Raw genomic sequence first — 9,594 nt, forward strand, 5'->3', positions numbered from 1 at the left:
AACAGCCAGAGGGAAGAGAGGGATATCGTCTGCAGCGTTGTTACAGTCGGGAGAGCGACGCTCGTGTCTCCGAGTGAGCGAGGGGGGTTACCGCCGGGGGAACCGGCCCAGCCTAACCGCTATACACCCCCTAACGTTGCACTGCGGAGAGCCGAGGGGAAGATCGACGCCGGTGGTGTTCGCTCTGCTGTCCTCAACCCTGGAGGAGGGGGACGGAAAAACGAGCGGAGAGCCGAGGGGAAGATCGACGCCGGTGGTGTTCGCTCTGCTGTCCTCAACCCTGGAGGAGGACGACGGAAAAACGAGCGAGTGCGAGGCCGGGAGGACGACGCCAGGGTCATCTGGAGAGTCGACGGGCGCGAGTGGAGACCGGAGGACGAGGATGTCGATCCGGTGCTCGTTCGTGCGTTTGGCTACTGGAACAAACAAAAGGGGGGACCGAAAAGAGTGCTTCAGGTGGGACAGAAGCTGGGAAAAGGGGGGGATGGAAATGGGGTTTAAAAGAAAAGTTAAGGAAAATGTGGGGGCTTGTGTTTAATTGAGATGTGGGGGTTATTGTTGAATGGGAAATGTGGGTTGAATTTAAATGTGTGAAAAAGAAAGGAAATAATGGGAAAACTAGACATTATGGAGTGCCTAATGGGTAACTAGACATTATGGGGGTACCTAATGGAAAACTAGACATTACGGAGTACCTAATGAAAACTGGACATTATGACGGGGGTGCTGAAAAGAAAAGACTGTTTGTTGGGGAATTAGAATTTGATGTGGTGATGGGAAAATTGTTGTGTTGGGTGTGTTTTGGTACAGGGGGATGTGTGTGGGTTGTGCATGTCGCGTGGAAGCGACATTAAAGTTGGGTGGGGGAAATGTAGCGTTTCAGGTAATCCAAGTATTACTTGTAATGTGATGTGCAATAGAAGTGTCTAGATTGCACCTAGGAACTAATATGTGTGGGTGTGTTCCTAGGGGGAAGGGGATATATGTGACCAGCGGCCGGGGCGGATGTCAGGTCAGGCCATGTGGGCGAGCTCATAGACATATAGGCTAGATGGCTTACCCGCGCTGCCGGTCAATGGAGAGCGACGTCGTCGCATGGTGGCCATCTTGCTACAGCACCACAGCTTTATATATATCTATGGGTTAAAAAAACGCTAACATTTTATTATTATTTTTGGCTCCAAATTACACCAAACTTAAACTGAAGCATCATCATCATGAGATGAATTCACGCACCTAGTTTCATGCAGTTTCATCCATTTTGCTAGGAGCTATGAGCATCTGTTGTTGGGTTAGTATTATCACATCAGATGATCATAACTCCTAGGGAAATGGATGAAACTGCATGAAACTTTGTGCCTGAATCCCTCTCATGGCATAGATGCTTCGGTTTAATTTTGGTGTAATTTGGAGCCCATCAAAAAAATAGTGTTTTTAGTGTTTTTTTTGTTTGTTGTTGCCATATCTTGGGAACGGAATATGCTTGTAATAAACCAAACCGTTTGTAAATCCGTCAAGATTTCAGGGAGTTATGAGTATTTTTGTCTGTGCACCCTCCAACAGCTACCATAGAACGTACCAGAAAGCCTGCCGTAGCAAGATGGCGGCGCTTCAACGACGCTGGTGACTCCGCCTTAAGCCATCTAGCCTTTATATATGTCTATGGGCGAGCTGACCGGGTGGTTGCAGAGCTAGCAGCGAAGCTAGCTGCTAGGAGCTATATTGTGAAGACAAGAATAAAAAGCCTGTACCAACTTCAAGTCTCCAGTTCCTTGGACAAATACTCACTTCGTTACACTATTAACTACAGGGTTCCGCATTTCTGGGCCATGATGGTACAGTATGGTGCACATCTGTGTTGAACATTGTTAGGCTATTGTAATACTCAAAAATAGCCATAAACCATTAACTTATTTCATGTGATTGACCGGTCCTGCAAGTCAGAAGAAACTATAGAAAATAATACCTGAATCAGAATCAAACTTATTGACCACCATTTCATCCTCTAGCCTACCTGTGAGAGCAGCATGGCAGAGTATTTTTTTTATACGTAGGGCTGGCACATAGAACATAGCCTAGGTAAACCCAGCCCCCACGTGACCTGAGGCCTGTACTACGAAGCTAGTTTAATGCCTTATCCGAGTAAGTTTGAGTTTAAACCTGGTTTAGCCGTACTACAAAGCAAGTTAACTTTCAATCACCATGGCAACTGACGCTGCAAAGCTAACCTGGTCGCGACCAGGTTAGCTTCAGAGGATAAGATCAAAATCCATGAGAGACCCATATAATCGGCTCTCTGGAGTCACTCACCATTCATAAGATCGCCATATGAAAAATAGATTGCAGTCAACTGAGAATAGAACAAGCAAAACATTCGTGGCTCTGTAGGCTACATAATTAAATTAAGCCTACTTACCACTTTATGTCTTAACAGCTCAACGATGCGTGGAGAAATATGATCACTATTAATCACCGCGGCGCATATCATGAATGGACCCTCAAATGGAGTGAGGGTGATATTCTCCTACATGCCAGAAAAGCCTATACATATAGCCTAATATAGATATGGGATAAATATGGGATAGCCCCAATACTAAATATGCAGGCTATTCTTGCATCTTTCAGCTGGAACTGTGTCCTGTAGGCTGTATGCCAATATATGAGCAAAAATAGGCTAGTTTTTATCAATGATAACTATGCCCGCATCGTCTCAATTCAGTTCAGCAGTTTTCTCTTTTATAGTAGGCTATTAGGCTTTATACTAGGCTATTTTATATATGAATTATTCGATCAGTGCAACCACACACATGAGTGATAGAGATCATTATTCATTGAGCATGCGTTTCTAAATCTATGGTCTAAATAGGCTTAGCTACAGATTGTGGAAATGTATAGACTGAGATTACACATTTACATTTGTTGCTGCTGTATCAATGCAGCTGTATCAGACAGAAATCGCTGATCAAGGTAAATCAAATGACTGATGTGAATACAAGCTGCTGCTTTAGACAGCCCTTCAGCAGACTATCCAACGCGGATTTTCATTCTGACATTAAATCGCGGATACATTAAATATCCGCTAAAACTCTGATCATGCACTGCGCTTTCATTGAACGAGGAAATGGGTGTGGAAATGGGTGTGGGCGTGGATCAACTCAGCTGTTCCTAATGTGATTGGCTAGCGCACCTCTTTCGCGTGGACGCGCGCCTGTGCACGAGCGAAAAACGTGCGCGTGCACAGGCAGATCCCAGGTCCACTTACCTAGTAGAAAACCAGCGTCGTAGTATCAGTTAACTAGTTAGCTTTGATCCTGTTCAGTCAAACCAGATCAAAGGGACTTATCGCGGATCTGTTAAACTAGCTTCGTAGTACAGGCCTCTGCTCTCCCTTGTGACTGTAAGCAGGGTGAGCCTGAGAGCAGGTCACTGGGGGCTGGGTTTACCCAGGCTACATAGAACAGGTACTGACCACATCATTTCCACACTTCCCAGGGTAGAGTGAACGGCCAGAGGAACAAGCCAGTCACACCCAAGGGATCACTATCAATGTCATCAGAAAACTGGTTTTCTTGAGACTTCAGATTGGAAGACCAGAAAATGAAAAAAGTAGCCTGTTTCGAAGATTTGTGTGAAATCTTCAGACAAAAACCACAGTGCAAGTTTAGTCAAAATGTGATCAAAATTTGGTCTGTGAGAATGAGATATGACAGATCTCAGACCAATCTTGAACAATTTTGATCACATTTTGACTAAACTTGTGTAGGTTAAATAATGCATAAAACACTGCATTCATCCCTGTCAGTGTCATTTGTAGTTATAGCCTACCTGGGTTTTTGTGGATTTTTGTTGCAACTTTCGTGTCAGTCGGATAGTAGTCTCTCTTGCCAGACTCTCCCAGCAAAGGGGCTGGGAGAGTGGATAGTGATGGCCTGTCCAAGTAAAAACAAGGCCAGGTCGAAACCTGGCATAGGGCCGGTGTGCTCAGTAAAGTGCAGAACTCTGCCAAGCTGTATTGAGTCATTTGTGTAGTGTGCCTGTGCTGTAGTGTAGCCTATGTGGGTTAATAATCCTGGGTTTAAGCTTGATTAACATGAAGTGCCAGATTTATGGTTAATCTAGTAATATATATTATTTTCACACATAAATGTAGGCTATTGAAATGTAGGCTTATTATGTGGTGTATTCCCAGCCTCCCCCCCCCCCCATACATGTAGGCTAGGTGTTTTTTTTACAATGAATTCGTATATCATTAATAATTGGGATTATTGTAAATATTAGGATAGGTGAGATCAGATGACTGCTTACCATGTAAAAGCTTTAATAACACTGGAATTGAGGGCCATAGACTATGGCCCAAAATTCAAATATACTGTAACACTATGGCCCATAGTGTTATTAAATATTGTACATGGTATGCAGTCATCTGATGTCCCCTCCCCTAAACGTTACATGTCATGACTTGCTCCTTCCTTGGCAGAGATCTGTGCTCCAGCACATTGCCTCGTGTTTCACTGTAAACGAGTAGGCTATTGTGACAAGCGAACTTTTTCAGTGAAACAAGTTCGCTTGTCACACAATACTCGTTGGACTTATTTGAGGGCATGTATGTTTATCGTTCACGTTCGCTAACCTGTCGGTCTTTAAACTCTTTGAACAGGTCGGGGTGCCTGTCGGCAAGATGTTTAGCCAGGTTCGATGTGTTTGAGCCTTTCGCTTTGGTCGCGTTGAAGCACCTTTTACTTCAGGAGCAACTGCACGGCCGGGCGTCAAGTCAGCCAGAATGTACTAGTACGTCCTCCGCTTTGTTGCTTTCAAAATAAAACGCTTATTGTAACCTTATTTATTTTGAGTAATGCGTTACAGCCACAGTTTCACGCCATATAACATCACAACGAGTATTTTGATACAAGGTTTGCTGCTTCATTCATTGAAATACCTTTTCTCCTCCAACGTGCATCAATAAGCTATTTACTTTTGTTTAAGTAACATTATTTTGAAAGTTTTAACCGGAAGTTTTCCAGCTCTTCCCGAAAAAAGCTGCCTGGAGATATTCTCCCGAATGAGAAGCACGCTTCTTCATAGCGCACGCCCGATAAAACTCATTCAAAACGTTGCACTAGTTTACTGACTACACTGTCGTTTCCCATAACGTTAGTCACAAGAAATGTGGCGAAAGAATCACTTTTTGGGAGACAATCGCATCATGGTGATCACTATTCAGCAACAATGGACATGTATTGGAAATCAAATGCCTTCGCTTGTTTCACAACTTGTCTGCTCCAAAGCGCTACTCCAACCGGAGATACTGTGTAAAGGTAGGCTTTAGAATGATGTTAGCTTAGCGTCACCTAATATCATCACAGTCAGTCCCTCTCCTGACAAAAAAATGCTCCAGGTAGCGCTTTTTCCATGCAAAAATGCAAACGTTATGTGTGAACAGCCCCATACACAGCAGATTACCCCTGCTCAGACATTACCATAGTAATCACACAGCCCGCGCCCCCCGCGCGAGTGCTCGAGCACTCGTTCATAATAGACTATTTAAATTGCTTAAAATGCCCATCCCTAGAAGCCGCTGCCATTTTCGCTGTGTCTGTCCTCCTGTGTGTCGGGAGTCGGCACGCCCACACATGAAGCAGACAGAGTCAGAGAGAGCTTTTTTCACTTTTCACCAGTCACCATTGGTTCAAGGCAACGATGTGTTTATTAGCCAGAGGTGCATTACCGCCACCTACCGGCCTGGAAAGACATTTACTCGGCCTGGATCCGTGCTCAAATGCAGCGACAGAGTCGAATGTAAGGGCCCTGCTGTGCACTGCACACCGGCCCCAAAAAATATAGGCCTACTGTAGCCTATATAACGCTGCTTTTAATTATAGCACCCCCATCAGGCCAATGAGAACACAATGTCAAAATGCAACATCCCTCCACACTAAGTTGTGACAGTATTATTTCCTCAAATTTAACATTCCTCCTAGTAGCTATATGGACATGTAGCACACCCTCAACTATCCTATTCACAGTCAAACTGTCACCTGTCTGCAAACACAAACTCGTCGCAAACCAGTTTTTATAGAATTTACCTGCCACACAGCTGAAGGTTATTGCTGACTGGGCCTAAATTCAGAGTTTGGGATTGCTAAACCTAAGAAAATCACCTTCACAGTGAGAAGCTGTGGCATACGGCCGGGTCCACCAACCAACATGATGCTTAGTTTCAGGTGTTACACCGCAGGCTATTCAGGTAGACTATATTTATTAATAGGCAGGGTTCAATCATCAGCCGGGACCTGAAATGGGAGCTGAACATCAAAGCCAGTGGTGGCCAAACCTTTTTGGTTGTGGGCCGCATACAGAAAAATATAAGGAGTCAGAAAAACATAAGGAGTCGCGGGCCAAACAATATTAAGTGTGGCAGTTTTCAACACTGAAATTAGACTAGAAAATCCTTGTGCAAATTTTTTTATTTCTACCTAAATAAATATATGACACATAGTTTATTGATGTGTTCACCTATTACAATGTTTTTTTTTTTCACATTTTCTTTTCCTATGCCAACAGGTTAAGACAGAGATAATTTAACATAACATTAGTATTAAACATTCATTCAGTATTAAAAATGTAAAAAATATATATATACGGTATACAAAAAAATAAATAGACCAGGTCAGGGTACTCAAGTAGGCTATAACCCATTTTCAATGGTTTTAAATGGAAAAAACGAAATGGGGGGGGGGGGGGGGATTTTTGTTTTGTTTTCGTTTTTCCGGTTTTCTTTTTTTTCTGTTTTCGTTTTTTCGTTTTCGTTTTCTCGTTTTTAGCATTATTATATATTTTTTTGCTAAATTCATGGCGGGCCACTTAAAAATGGGCAGCGGGCCATAGTTTGGCCACCCCTGATCAAAGTCCTCACCCAGAAGGCACAACAGAGGATGTAGCCTACTTTCTTCAGCAGCTAAGGAAGTTCAAGGTGCCAAAGCAGGCAGCATTGATTGATTGATTGATTGATTGATTGAAAAGATTTATTTCAAACAGTTAAAACAATACATAAAGTGAAAAAAACAGTAAACATAACAGTCTAATAGACTTCATCAAAAGGAAAATACGTAAACTCAAACATAAAAAAGGCGAACTGTTTGAAAAGGGGCAGGAAGAAGCCTAGGCTTATCGAGTCCTGCCCCCAAATCATTCATAAACAAATTCATACATCACTATGCATATCCCAACTCTCCCGCTCCTCCCCACACGCTCATGTATACATGTATACACATACACATACATATATATGTATGTACACAAACGTACACAAACTTACCCATACACACACAATGTCATAAATCCACCCACATATCCCTATCAATACTTATTCCTAATAATACATTCCAATATTACCCCAAAAACCCAATGCTTTGATCTTAACTTGTGTTGAACCAATGCATCTAAGAATTTATCCAATGTGCACAACAATTCTTTACATAATGTATATTACAATATATACATCATGCACACCATATATTATACATTATATGCATAATAACTTCATTACACATACATTAATTTTTATACATATAGCCTATGTATATTAATGTACAGAATACACATCCGACCAGGCACACACACCCACCAATAATACAGTAATACTCTATCAGGGGGAAAAAAGGACATTCCCAAAAAAACAGGAAGAATCCAAGTAACTCAAGATTCAAGATTCAATGTATTTCTTGATTAAATATTTTTTTTAATTAGATTTGAAAATGGAGATATTAGAACTTTCTTTGATCCTGTCATCTAGTCTGTTCCAAAGAGTCACCCCATAGACTGTAATACACTTGCTCTTAAGAGTAGTGCGAGCACACGGCTGTTTCAAATTATATTTACCTTTTAAATCATAGCCTCCTTCTCTGTCTGCAAACATTTTTTGAATATTACCAGGAAGTAGATTGTTCCTCGCTTTGAACATAATTAGTGCGGTTTTCGAATCAATCAAATCCATCAGTTGCAATGCATTTGACTTTATAAATAGTGCGTTAGTGTGTTCCAAATAACCTACCTTATGAACAATCCTTATTGCTTTTCTTTTAAGTGTGCATAATGTATGAAGGGTACTTTTATAGGTATTCCCCCAGACTTCCGCACAATAATTCAGGATGGGTAAAATAAGAGAGCAGTACAGCATGTACAGTGATTTCAGGTTCAGAATATTTTTAGTTTTACCTAGGACTAGCATTGGCAATTTTCTACACCTCCACTGTCGAGTCCATCATCTCCTCCTCCATCACCATCTGGGAAGGCCGGATCTACCATATGGGCAACGTGGGCAGGTGCCCAGGGGCCCTCAGTGTGAAGGGGCCCTCCAAAAAAAATTAAAATAAAAAATTTGAGCTCATGTTGGGCTCCACAGAGCTATCACACAAATCTAAGACCAATCAGGACAAAATAAAAATTGTTTCCAAGAAGAGTAAGTCTCATGATTTAGTGTCATTGGATGCCTGTGGGCAAGTGGTGACCAGGGGCGCCGGAAGTGGGGGTGCTTGTGGTGCTGCAGCACCCTCTGCTGTTTTGTATTGGAATAGAGAGCCGCAGGGATGACGTATTTTTGTAGTCAGAATGCGGAAGTCCCATAGTTCCTGGTTCTTCACTGTTTCTGTCTATGGGATTTTTGAATGGGTTTTTGCCACGATGCTTCAAATAAGGTCTCTGGGCAACGCAAGCTTAATCAAACGCGAACCAGTGTTCAGCCGGATAATCTTCACACATGAGGACCACTTTCATGAGTTTTGAAGCGTAAATGCAAGCCCTAGAAGTAAAAAGCTCGTGCTAAGCTAATCCAACTACACACAGTGTTGTATAGGCTTCCCCGTCACGTCAGCACTCAACCTGGACTGTTGTTGATGTGTGCGCTGCTGTGCACTGATTACCCTGGGCTGAACGGGCTGAACCAGGTGAAGGAAAGAGAATTTCCGTGTTCGTCCTTTGAAGTGATGACGTTATTGACGTATAATATCCCCGTCGACTCAACAGTGTAGTCTCATTTAGCCATTTGCTAGCTAGCCGCCCGTTTAACGGCACGTAAAAGCTTCAAAACTCATAAAAGTGGTCCTCATGTGTGAAGATCATAATTAAACACTGGTTCGCGTTTGATTAAGCTTGCATTGCCCAGAGACCTTATTAGAAGCATTGTGCCAAAAACCCATTCAAAAATCCCATAGGCGAAAACAGTGAAGAACCAGGAGTGTTAGCATCGATGATTTCCGGACTCGTTCCTGCGGCTCTCTATTGTAATGTCAATTAAAAATATATATATATATGATTAAAATGTGTTTTATATGTTTTATACTGCAATATTTAGGGTTTAGTTGAAGACTATGAGCAAAGCAAAGAGGGTGATGTTATTTTTGATGTTTGGTTTATAATAATAAGATAATAAAATATAATACTAAATAAGTTCAGTGTTTCTGCCTGTGTTGCTGTCTGTTGTAGTGTAAAACGACCTAAAGGGAGAACAGGTGGTGACATGAAAGTGAGTGCACTGGCGATTATACGTTGGTGCACCGGATGCACATGTAACCCCTGGTGGCCAGATGATTCTTGATT

Source organism: Poromitra crassiceps (assembly GCF_964638095.1).
Source record: "Poromitra crassiceps genome assembly, chromosome: 2".
Classification (NCBI taxonomy): Eukaryota; Metazoa; Chordata; class Actinopteri; order Beryciformes; family Melamphaidae; genus Poromitra; species Poromitra crassiceps.